The sequence below is a fragment of the Ochlerotatus camptorhynchus genome, unplaced genomic scaffold (genome assembly GCF_037179485.1).
Source record: "Ochlerotatus camptorhynchus isolate MF236.1 unplaced genomic scaffold, CSIRO-AGI_Acam_v1.1 ptg000036l, whole genome shotgun sequence".
Classification (NCBI taxonomy): domain Eukaryota; kingdom Metazoa; phylum Arthropoda; class Insecta; order Diptera; family Culicidae; genus Ochlerotatus; species Ochlerotatus camptorhynchus.
The window spans coordinates 461525-474306 of record NW_027040527.1 but is presented as its reverse complement, the minus strand read 5'-3'; the positions used below and the strand labels follow the sequence as shown (position 1 = coordinate 474306).

The following is a 12782-nucleotide window of genomic DNA, read 5'->3' as shown; positions in this document are numbered from 1 at the left end:
GATCAAACCCTACATTTACTTTTTTCGCGCATAACAAACATTTATACGTATCGAAATCGACTTCAATCACAACACTGAACTTGTTGTACGTGAAGCGTGGATTTTCAAACATGTTAACTACTTTTACATCATTTATAGCGATGTCTTCATTTTGACTTTTGAAGACATCGGAGGAATACTGATCGCTCATGCCCACTATTTTCAATCTCGGCACCGAAGTGGGAACAACAGCACTATAGTTTTCACCCAGATTGCTTTCAATACCATTTTTGACATCACTTACATTTGCTCCTGTTGCACACTCAACAATAATGGAGCCATCTTTACCATTTCTAAAATTACTGATTTTGTGTGTTTTTGGATCCAACTGAGTTTTCAAAAACTTACGAGTGTCTTCGCAAGCTTGTTTGGACTCTTTCGGTTTAATCACAATGACCGGACGAGTCTTACGATTATCTTGTTTGTTACTGTTACTGTTATTTTTACTGTTACTGTTACTAACATGTTTACTTTTACTAGCACGACTGTCTCTTTTTACAACATCCGCAAAACTCGCATTTTCTTGAAAAACATCATCATTATCACTATTACTGATTACTAATTTACGTTTTTTGCGTCTGGTATTTTGGTCCGATTCCGACTGAATCGTCCTAGATACACTGCACTGATCATTCATTACCGCTAATTTGTTTTCCGCATCAATTTTAAAAAATGAACTTTTCATATTATCCAATTTCTCACAAATTAAATTTTCAAAACCATTTACATTTCGGCTTATATCTGCCATCCCGCTTTTAACCGCGATGTCTATCTGAGCAGCAATGTGATCTCGTATGCCAGTGATAGAGTCCGAGAGTTGAAAAACTTTCTTCATCTCTTCTTCTATCCTATTGACGCGCGAGATCAGATCATTCTGCTCGCCACAACACTGACCTGATAGACAGTTACCACATTTGAAAACAACATTTGCATTATCTGCTATTAGGCGCGCCGCAGTCTTAGTGAGTGCCGCACAATTGAAGTGGAACATTCCATTGCACGGACCTACACATGTGACTGGGAGCCCACTAATAGTAATAGACTCCTTGCAGACATTACACACATCCATATTACCACGCCAAATTAAACGCGCACACTGTTAGCAGTAGACATATACAGGGGAAGAGAACACAAAATAAAATTTTACCGCCGCAGCTCACTATACAAAATCAATAGCGCGCTGGGGGGAAAATCAAAATTAAATCCAAAACGAGTTGCTAGGCAACCGTTCTCTACTTATCCTGTTAAAAACAACACAACGGGCACGCGTTGGGATGATCCTTTCGCGGCACACGGCACTATTTCACACGAAATTATGTATTTATTTCCACAGCACAACTCAACAAAAACACTACTTTGTTCGCCATATCACGGTAACTTGTAACACGGTAACTTCGGAGATTCAGGTATGCTTATACTGCCAGAGGCAGATCCATGGGCGAATGGAGACACACGGTGCTTTTTTATTGCAAAGTGCGAAACCGCCTGGAATAATCAAATGTAATCTTCCGTCTTTCTAGTTGCGGTACAAATTCACACAGCAAATTCCTATACGTAGAGGTACATACCTCTACCTTCATCGATTAATTTCCACCTTGTCCACCGAAAATTGCTCCGAAATCAATCGTATACACGTGCATACAAAAATTTACACAATCCCCGAATGATGGTCACTTTTATGACATGATCAGAATTATTTATTTTATGTTCCCTTTATCCCTGCACAAAGCTCCCACCATTTGGGCTTTCGAACTCCGAACCGAACGCGACGGTGTGTAGCAGTGCGGTGGTGTGCAGAAGTCAATGCACTTAATTAGCGAAATGCATCATCGAGGACGTCCGTCGCCGGTTATCGGCTGTCGTTGTTTGGTTTTGGAGCTGCGCGGTTACATGAAATAATAAAACCAAATGGCGACATGATACTGATGCCTGCTGGGTTCGTGTGCTGTGATGAATGTGCGAGTTGATACACATCTACCTCGTTCGGCCGCGGAGTACGTACCCGCGTTGTGGGTTTTTATATGACGAAGTGTCCAATTAATTGATTCTAACGACATTTTAAGTATTTTCTCCCTTTGAGCAACGGTTGCTTCCGAAATTGAATCGCGCTGTGTGCACTCTGTCATTGAACTTTTGGTACTTTTTTTCTTACCTTTTTGCTGTAAGAAGTTGTTGATTCGCAGGAATCTTGAATGCAATAAAATGGTTGAATTTCTTTGATGGCAGAGGTGATTTTTTATTACATCACGATTGAAATTTATCTGGCTAGGTTGTTCGAAGTCCAATTAGCTGAACTTCCATAGAGTGGGTGATTTTCGACGCGGGACATTAGGTATTTTGAGTTTCATAAATGTTGCATTTTCTATGGTAATCAATGCGTAAAGTGTGGTCCAGTAGGAATTCGAGTAGTATGAAATCAGCATCTATGGATGGGTTAGACGTAAGACAAATGTTAAGTACGTAAAACGGGGCGAAGTTGATCACTTTTTACCGATACTCCTGAATATGTTTTCAACGATTTGTTTGGTACACAAATACCACAAATACCTTTTGGTACCTCTGCTATAAGCAGTCGATTTATATGTTTCTGCATATGTCTAGTATAAGAACTTAATTGCTTTGTCTTTTGTCTCTCTTTATTATCGTAGTCCACTGGTCACCATAGCCGGTCACACTCCAGACGATTCTAGAACCGGACTTCCATTCATACTGGCGACAACGTTCTGATGAATCAACGAAACCCCAACCCAAGCTCCTCCCCTGATCCTATCCTTCGACAATGTACCCCTCTAACCTCGGGTAAGCCGCGAGTATTCGGCCCAACTCCTACTATACATAGACAAAAGTTAATTTTGTTGCAAACAATGAACAATGAATTATCGGCTCTGTAAAGCCAACGCGATTGAGCCTTCAAAATAAACGAACTAGGAAAAAAAAAACTTTTCTAATGTAGGCATGAATTTTGTTTTGAAATTGTATGGTTGGTTTATTTTTTAGAATTAAAATAAAATAAAACCATGCAAATTATCAATTCAGGAGTGATAATGCATAAGTTAGCATTTATTTCTTGATTTGTATTCGCTGAAGAAGAATCTGGTGCTGGGTTATGAAAATTAATTAATTTAGCTTTATTTAGGAGGCTTTCAGCCTTAGGCTGGTTCGCCTCCGAACGGGGTTATGAAAATCTGTATAGGGAAGATGGCACTAATGTTGGTCTATGGATCTAAGATTGGGCCCATCGCTAAAAATCTGCTATTTATCAATTGTATCTAGATGAACGCGTCATTGGGACGGTACTTATGGATATTTTTGGTTGCTATTGAAAAATTAGTCGATTGCTGAATTTATGTATGGGCCCAAATTAGGGACACTTAGGCCGACATGACATACATTTCCCCTATTTTGTAGAAAAATAGTTCAAAAAAAAATACGAATTTGATACGAAATGGTTCATTCTAACAACTCTGATTTCAAATTCGGATTCAGCGACTCAAAATGAAGTAAAATAAGTAATTTCACCAAAAACAGCACCAGAATGCATCATTTGTTAGAGGAAACGTTTCAAAACTACTATTGTAAACTATCTAATGACATACTAAACGAATCACCTTATAACAATATCATTAAAAAGGCTTGTTGAGAAACGCAAATTGAACGGTGTAATTACCAACTTCACCTCTATCAACAACTTCACCCCGTTTTACGGTAGACAAAATGAAACTTTTTTTTTATTGCAATTCCATAAGAAATAACACACAATTATTCCGATGGGTTTCTGATCAAATTGTAATTTTTCTTTGAAATTCCCGCCAGTTTGCTGCAACATCTGTCCATCTCTGCAGCAACCCGAGTCCCTGCCAATCTTCTTCAACTTCCGCTTGATAATTGTCCAATATTTCTCGATTAGGCGGTAGGCGTAATTGGGGGCAATAATTGGGTGGATTAAATCTTATTGGAAGAAACCACCCTGTTGTCACGGTACCACTGAAGTCAAACTCCACATGCCTTTGTGTGCCTTCAGGAATGGTAGAATGCGTTGTTTAAGGCCCTCTTGAGGATGAAGGGGGATAATGAGGAGCGTTGTCTTTTTCTCCAATATTAAACATTATGAATATGGCAATACTACTGAGTACCAATCCTCCGTACTGAGTACCAATGCTACCGACACCAGAGAGGCAGCTCCCACACCTGGATCCTACCTATCGAAGCATCAACTCATGGACCGGGGACCAACGGCTTTAAAGGGTGTCCCACATCAAATTGCATCACAGAAAAAACGCTGTAGAAAATTACCTAGTTGACCGATCCTTTTCAAACTTTCAGATAATAAAATGTAACCCATTGGTAGGCTTTTGGCATATTTATTTCATTCAACTTCAATACCATAACCGTAAGCTCGCACCTTACGCGTAACTCCATTCATTAGGTTCTGTACAACATCTGGCTGCAGCTTCTTCTGTACGGAACCCCACCTTTTCTTTATGTCTTCCTCAGATTCCTCGGGGGCCTTAGTTCTGATGCGCTGGTGAACAGTTTTCGGGCCCGTGACTTTCCCACCGTATTTTCTGCACTTTGTACGTATGCAGTCCCTCCCGGTCCTTGGCTCTCTGAACGGAAGACTTGGACAGATTCAACTTTTTTGCCACATCCAAGAGCGTAAACAGGTTTAGAGCTAGGGAGGGGCGAAAAATATAGTTTGTATGGAAAATTTGGCCGAATGCCATTTCACCGAACGCCATTTAACCGAACGCCATTTCACCGAAAGCCTTTGTGTTGTTGGGTATTTGCTGGGCAGTTGCCCCCTCCCCCTGCTGCTCTCTGGCTACGCCTATGGCCACATCCCTAAACGCTTTCACGACACGCTTGTGATCCTGATCACTAATAGAACATCCATTCTGACCGCATTTCTCCTTCCGTTCGATGCTCAGAGTTTCGTAGTAACTTTTAATCACTGACACCATTTTTTTCAACTTTCGAAAAACTGACAACGATAAAAATACAGTGTAAACAGTACACTTTAAACTACTTCTACCCAAATTTTGATGAGAAACTACCCAATGGGTCATTTTATACAGGGTTTTTGTTTGTGATGCAATTTGATGTGGGACACCCTTTACTTCCCTTCCGAAAGAAGGCATGATCAGAGATTGTATGCCTAAGAAAATGCCGGCGGTGCCAACTGGGATTGAACCCAGGCCTTTTGCAATGATAGACAATCACGATGACCACTGCACTACCGGCATCGCTGATGGCAAAATTACATTGGAGGAAATTTGATCAAGAATGGAAAGTATTGCTTCAATATACCAATATACCTGCCCCGTAACGTGGGTAAATCACCTTTTCGTGGTACGTTACGGGATGTAAGATCTACCACCGATTCCTAGTCCTGACTACTTCAAACTAGGGGAACAGGGTTTTTCAGTAATCCAAGGAACACATCTTAGTCCTTGTTACTTTTTATGCCTTTTTTTTTCCTTTGGTTTATTTTTTCCGTCGATCTTGTTTTCCGTGCTGAGCACCAATGCTACCGACGTGCCAGGAAGGCAGCTCCCACACCTGGACCCTACCTATCGACCCATCAACTCATGAACCGGGGACCAACGGTTTTACTTCCCATCCGTAGGAAGGCGTGATCAGAGATGATATGCCTCAGAACATCCCGGCGGCGCCGACTGGGATTGAACCCAGGCATGCTGGGATGAGAGGTAATCACGCTTACCACTACACCACCGGCGCCGTTTTTTTTATGCCTTTTTGATAGTGACAAGACTCGGCTTTGTCTACCGAGGATGATCTTGAAACAAGGAAAAACAAGAGTTAGTTGTCTTCATCTATGTGATTCCTAATCTTCTATTCGTTGTTCCCTAGTTTGAAGTGGTTAAGACTAGGGTTCTGATGCATGGTCATTATCGGTGTCATACCTTAATTTTGTTGCTAAGGAATCCAATTTTGACTGACAAAGGGGCGCGCCTTTGGAGGGTGTTTCAACACTCCGAAGCGTATAAATAGCGGGACCTTTCAATTAGAGTCGGATCCTTGCGATAAATGCAAGAGTGGCAACTGTAAAAAAATCGAATACTTCATCATTTCTCAATAGTGATGGAGTAATACGACATGCACTAAACTAAGGACACGGGATATACTACAATTACTGGTCGCAGTAGTGTTAGGTCCCGAACAGAGGAAAAAAAAAATACCTCGAAAGAACCCGTCCTTTTAATTTACTTTCATTTATTTATTTATTTATTTATTTATTTGTCTGCATCAACAGGCTGTGTATAGGCCCAATGATGATTTAAGTAACTTATATAGGTAAATCAAAAAATAAAAACTAAGAATAAAATACATAAATAAAACACACAATCATTCACGGTTAACTGTGCCAGAAAAGAACGATGAGAAGTATCTTCGTAGCAGCTTCCGAGGCATATGGAAATCGAAGATGCCCGAGACTCGATTGAACACTCGTTGCAGCCCACCTATTGCACCGTTCATGCCATAGTTTGTGCGCTGAAGTGGCAATCTCAGCATAACGTTGTTACGTAGCGCACGGGGTTGGACGTTAATGTTGACTTGCCCCAAGATTGCACTGCAATCAATTCTACCTTGTAAAGTGTCCGCAATGAACAGGGCCTTAGAGGTGCCTCTTCTAGTTCCGAGAGGCTCCAGATCAATCAGCTGGCAACGACTTTCATAGCTGGGCAGATGAAATGGGTCTCTCCAAGGCAGCTTCCGCAGAGCGAATCGAAGAAAACGGCGTTGAACGGACTCAACTCTCTCAGCACCATTGTTGTAGTTTGGACTCCAGACCACAGAACAATATTCCAGAATGGATCGCACCAAGGAACAGTACAGTGACTTCAAACAGTAGATATCGGAGAAATTCTTTGCTATCCTGAAGATAAATCCCAATGTCCTAGACGCCTTGTCGACAACGTACGAGATGTGCTGCTTGTACGTAAGTTGAGAATCCAGAATAACACCCAGATCTTTCACATGGTTCACACGGTCGATTACAGTGCCGATAAGTTTGTATTCAAATGTGATTGGTTCTTTCTTCCGAGTAAAAGTGATCACTGAACACTTAGTGGGGTTAACCACCATTCGGTTCAAATTACACCAGCTGGCAAAGGCTTCGAACTGACGTTGAAGGAAGTGACAGTCATCAATCGAGCGGATTCGTAGGTAGATTTTAATATCGTCTGCATACGATAGTCGTGGGCATTCGATGACCAAGTTCACGTCATTGAAGTTGAGTAAGAAAATCAAAGGTCCCAGGTGACTTCCTTGAGGTATTCCTGACGTAGCTAGATAGATATTGGACCGGTTGTCACCAATGGCAACCATCAGTTGCCGATCAGTGAGATATGAACGAAACCATCGCAAGAGGTTGCCGCTGACCCCAAGTCTATGCAACTTGGCAATCGCGATGGCATGGTTTAGCTTATTGAAGGCAGCTGACAAGTCGGTGTATATGACGTCTGTTTGAGTCCTCTCTGCCATGCTTTCCGTAAGATACGATGTCAAACACAGCAGATTTGTGTTTCAAAGATGGAAGAAGCACCCATGAAAAAATTTCTACTAGACATGTCTTCAGATGAAAAAATAATTGTAGGCTGAAAATTTCTCAGCTGAAATTCATTCTATAAGGAAGGTCTTGACTTTTTTCCATGTTATCAAAATTGAAAACTTGAATAGTTTTCCAAGCTGGATATCTTATAATTAGGATCAAGTTCGAGATTCATTCTTTTCGTTTGATGAGATCTTGAAGTTTGAAGAATTCAGAATCGTAGAAATGTTTCGAAACAGAAGATCTGGAAAAAATCTAACCGGCACAGACTATTGAAGATTGTTTCAAAGAGCATTTTCAGTTTAATTTATCACTTTTTATTTTCGGTTTAATTACTTATTCGGCCTAATGACCCGTTTGGCCTAATGACCCATTCGGCCTAATGACCCATTCGGCCTAGTGTTATTCGGCCTAGTGGCCTTAGGTCTAATGTCATTAATCCTAATGGCCCTACACTGCTCCCAAAGCTTTATTTAGGAAGATACAAATGTTGTGGCTTAAACCGTTAATTGGTATCATTATTTTTTAAACGTAAACTCGGTGCTGATGATGTAGAGCATAACAAAAACAGTGAAGATTTCTGCAGTACGATGATGAGAAAAAGGGATACGCCGGATAAAATGAAACTATGCCTACGCATTCCAAGTTCGACTCGGCACGCGTGACTGTGTGAGTTACAAACAAAACTGGCAAAATTAAACGGAAGCTGTTGGGCTCACTCACCAACACACTCACATAAGCAAGCAAAGCAGCAACTGCTTCAAAACGAGCACAAATGAGTGTCGTGATTGTCGGAAATGACCAGATCGGTGATGGATCAACACCGAAGACGACATTCACCAGTTGCTTTTTACTTATTTCGTCAACTTGATGGATGGTTGGTCACAATGGTCACATTGATAGCAATGTACTAAGCGTTACTACCATCAGCTGTTTGACGATCGTGATTGTGATAGGTCGCAACTCTGTTTACTGCATCTAGTTTCAACCTTGAGGATCAACCATAGGCGTAGCCAAATACCCTATAATATGGATAGTATTGGAACCGGGATGCCACGTAGATGTCGAAAATAAATATCCGCCGCCGGTCAAACACTCTACAATATTGGTATTTACGAACTGGGATGAACATGTACAATGTTGGAAATTGATGTCAGCTGCCATTTTGAAATCCATAATATGGGTATTTTTAGAACCGGAATAACGTGTAGAGGTCGAAAATCGAAGTCTGCCAATATTTTTGAATCCAAGATGGCGGCCAATCGCTTAAGAGAAAACTGCCAATAAACTAATCAAAATGGTGGCGAAAATCGATTTTCGACATCTACACGTCGTTCCGGTTAAAAAAATACCCTATTTTAGATACAGTTTGTTTCTAAAGCCAATTGCAGGAATCTTGGATTCCAAAATGACGGAATACATCAATTTTATACATCTGCATGTCATCCCTTTTCTGAAAATACCCAATTGCAAGATATTTGACAGTTTTTCTGCAATCGATGACCACCATCTTGAATTAAAAAATGACGGCGGACATCGATTTTCAATCACTTCGCGTCATCCCCGTCCCGAAAATACCCATTTTATAGATTTTATTTTTATTTTTTTCGTCTTATAGGGTTTTTGTTTATTAATTTATTTGAAAAGGCTCAACCGAATCAACTTTACAGAGCCTCCTCCACCAGAACGGGAGCCGCTTCCAGTGGTTTCAATGTATGGCAGATTCACCAATGGGAGTCAGAGCGCTTCCATTGCAGCAATGGACGCAAAACGTGGTCAGCACTCACACATTCATCACCAAACGGCTGCATTCCAAAGTCGACGACGCATCGACTGAAAGAACTGCTGATGAAGAACAATGAGGAGGACTACACAACAGGCTTGCTTCCACTCACTTACTATAAAAACATGATTTTCTGAATTTTGAAATCATTTGATATTATAATCATATTTTGTATTTGTTAGATACAAGAAGAAGTTGAAAGGCAAGTATTTGTCACATGAAACCTGTTAAATCCACTTTCAGATAGTCACAATCAGCGATTTTACGACTCGCGAGCTCTCACTCTGAGTGAACGCTCAGGAATCATAAAATCGCTTATAGTAACACTCTGGTAGCAAAATTGACAGGTTTTATGAGTCAAACACTTGCCTTTCATCCGCTTCTTGTATCTAACAAGTACAACATACCATTATAACATCGAATGGTTTCAAAATTCAAACAATCATTTTTTTTATAGCAAGTGAGTGGAAGCAACCCTGCCACACAATGGTTGCTGCCGAGTAAACAGACGATCGCGTGACACACATCGAGAGTGGTCTGCTTCTGTCGACAGCCGAGTGAACACTGTCAGTGGTGACAGTTGATGATGATGATTGGAGATTATCGGTTTTTCATACGATCATGATCTGTAACAAATGATAATCGCACTATCGTTTCAGAACTGTCCGTTGGGATTTTCGGGATTATTCTGATCATGACTGTACCCAAAATGAGAATGACATTATCTTTATCTGAATCGTTGATTTCGATTCCCTGGACAATGGTACCAGGTAAACTTCAAAAGCGTTTTTCTCGGCTTGCTGATTTGAGCCATGAGCGGCACACAGAAAAAAAAGTTGATGAATATTACATCCAAACTGCTGAACCATGTCAATCGATCGGTTGTGTAATGTAACGTTGTACGATGTATATCGATTTTGCGAACAAAATTACATCCATTGATGTAATATTGTATCTGCTTTTTGCTATTACATCATTATTTCATACATCAGCTTGAATTACAATGATCGATAATACAATTAATTAATTTATCTTTATTAGGAAGGCTTTCAGCCTGATCGATAAAACATTTGTTTTTGCTGTGCTACATCAATATTTTTTAAATAGTCGATTGTTTCAATAATCTAAAGGGTGGCCATATTTCCCAGGGTGTCCGTTTACCCCGTTTTTCCCTATAGCTATAAACATGTGCAAACATTTCCAAATTATTACGAAATGCGTTTACCAATCTATATACCTATTAGACTGATGCAAAATTTGAAATTTTCGCTCCACAGTGCTCAAACGGTTTCAACTCAGGTCCTGATTAGCCTCCCAAAATTTAAACTCTTTTGGAAAGAAACTGCCTTGGCACAAACTATTCGGAGTTTATATGGAAATTACTGTGGGAAAACCAAACTTTTTGTTCATTGTCTTCTACCCATTTTCCATATTGCTTTTTTCAGTCAAATGTCATATTAAATTGTTATTAATTGTTTAAGAGATTACTAATCTTATGGCATGATCAAGCAGCTGTTCTGTGGGCAACACTGTATTCTGCAGTGTGACATAGTAGCCATGATATTTGTGCTCTATTCTTCGCACCAGAAACACCAATGTTGCCTGCTGAACAGTTGAATGAGCATAATCATAAGACAATTGAATCATTAATAACTTTGGTTCCTTACATTTGATTGAAAAGTGGTTTTGAACAAAGTTGTAGCTAAGAAAATTTGCTACAATCACTTTTTTCATTTTCAAAAGCATACTGATGTGGTGAATTTTTAGATACATATGAACAAAACATAAGTTTTCCCATAGTAATTCCCATATAAACTTGAAATGGTTTGTGCCAAGTCAGTTTCTTACTAAAGTAGTTCAAATTTTGGGAGGTTAACCAGGACCCGATTTGGAACCGTTTAAGCACTGTGGAGCGAAAATTTCAAATTTTTCATGAGTCTAATACCTATTTTAATTAAATTTATTCGATTGTTTGTATTTTCGTACCACTTCCACGTTCGTCGAAAAGAGCACAGATAGGGAAAAAATCTATTTCGGCTTAATTGCCCGTTCCCGGTCTAGCGAGCACAAAACATCAAATATATATATGAATTCGGCATGAACGTGTCAAACAAACGTTTGGTTCGATGCTTCTATTCAATAGCTGCAAGATGAATTGTTGAAGAGCGCAACATAAGATCTCGAAAACAAAAGGCACACTTTAAGCACAGACAAGCAGATATAACACTTGTACGTTGTTCATCAAACAAGCATTTAACGGTAAACTTAAAAGTATCTTAGTTCGTAGTACCGCCACCCGTAGCGCGCCTAGTCAATTTCCTTGCGTTTGACGTTTACACACTACTGCCATCAACAATTTAATTTGTTTTCTGTACTGAGTACCAATGCTTTACTTCCCTTCCGATGGAAGGCGTGATCAGAGATTTTATGCCTCAGAAAATTCCGGCGGCGCCGACTGGGATTGAACTCAGGCCATTTTAGGTGAGGGGCAATGACGCTTACCACTATACCACCGCCTCGAATAACAAAATAGTTCGTTTTATGAACTTCATAACCATAGGGACCACCCTAATTTCACATGCATAAAAATGTCCCGAAGACACCATACACTTCGAACTAACAGTTAAGGCGCAAACATTTTTGTCTTTTTAGTAAACTGCAGCTCCAAATTTCTTGTCAGATCATGAGTGTACGTGCAGATTTATCAGCAAAAATGTACTGCCGGAGATATCTCCTCAGGCACATCGTACTCGGTAGATTTGGCCAATCTACGAAAATCTACGTTTTATGATTTTTAGCGCTGATTTGCGACGCCGATGTCAAAAAAATCCTCAACCGGGGATACACAATAAATTGTGCTTCCTAACTGAACCAAATTTAAAGTTAATAAAAAAAAACTAAGAATCCTGGCGTCTGCAATGCAAATAAGTGATTTTGGGTGTTTTCAATACGGCGTTACACTTATCGAGTTAAGCTTTAGATTCTAAATCGGTCAGCCCACGTGTGCCCAGGCGGGTGTATATGAAATCGCTCCAGTTCATAAATCTCGGCACTTTACTACTATCGACGTTTCTCATTTTATTGACTAGCTTGGATTTACTACTGGCAGTAGATATTCCTCGATAACTCTACGTCACGGATTTCCCATTGCGCAATAAAACGCATCATCTGCAAAATTCGGCTTTCGTAGCGTCTCGACTGCTACCGATGATTGTGGCTAGACATGATAAGCTGTGTACTAGACTGGCCCGAATTTATACGGGAGGATTTTTTTCAACGGGGTGCCCATTTTCTGGAATTCCATTTGATTGTAACACGAGTTGGCGCTTTTGGTTCAAAGTTTAAGTATCATTATACTCGATTTAGCTCAGAATTTCCGGGATTGTA

General features: G+C 40.1%; 1 protein-coding gene across 1 annotated transcript in view; it reads left to right on the top strand.

Moving 5' to 3' along the window:
• The window catches only part of LOC135710422 (transmembrane protein 65), a 620863-nt gene that overhangs the window by 225779 nt on the left and 382302 nt on the right, over window positions 1-12782 (top strand). The window lies entirely within an intron of this gene.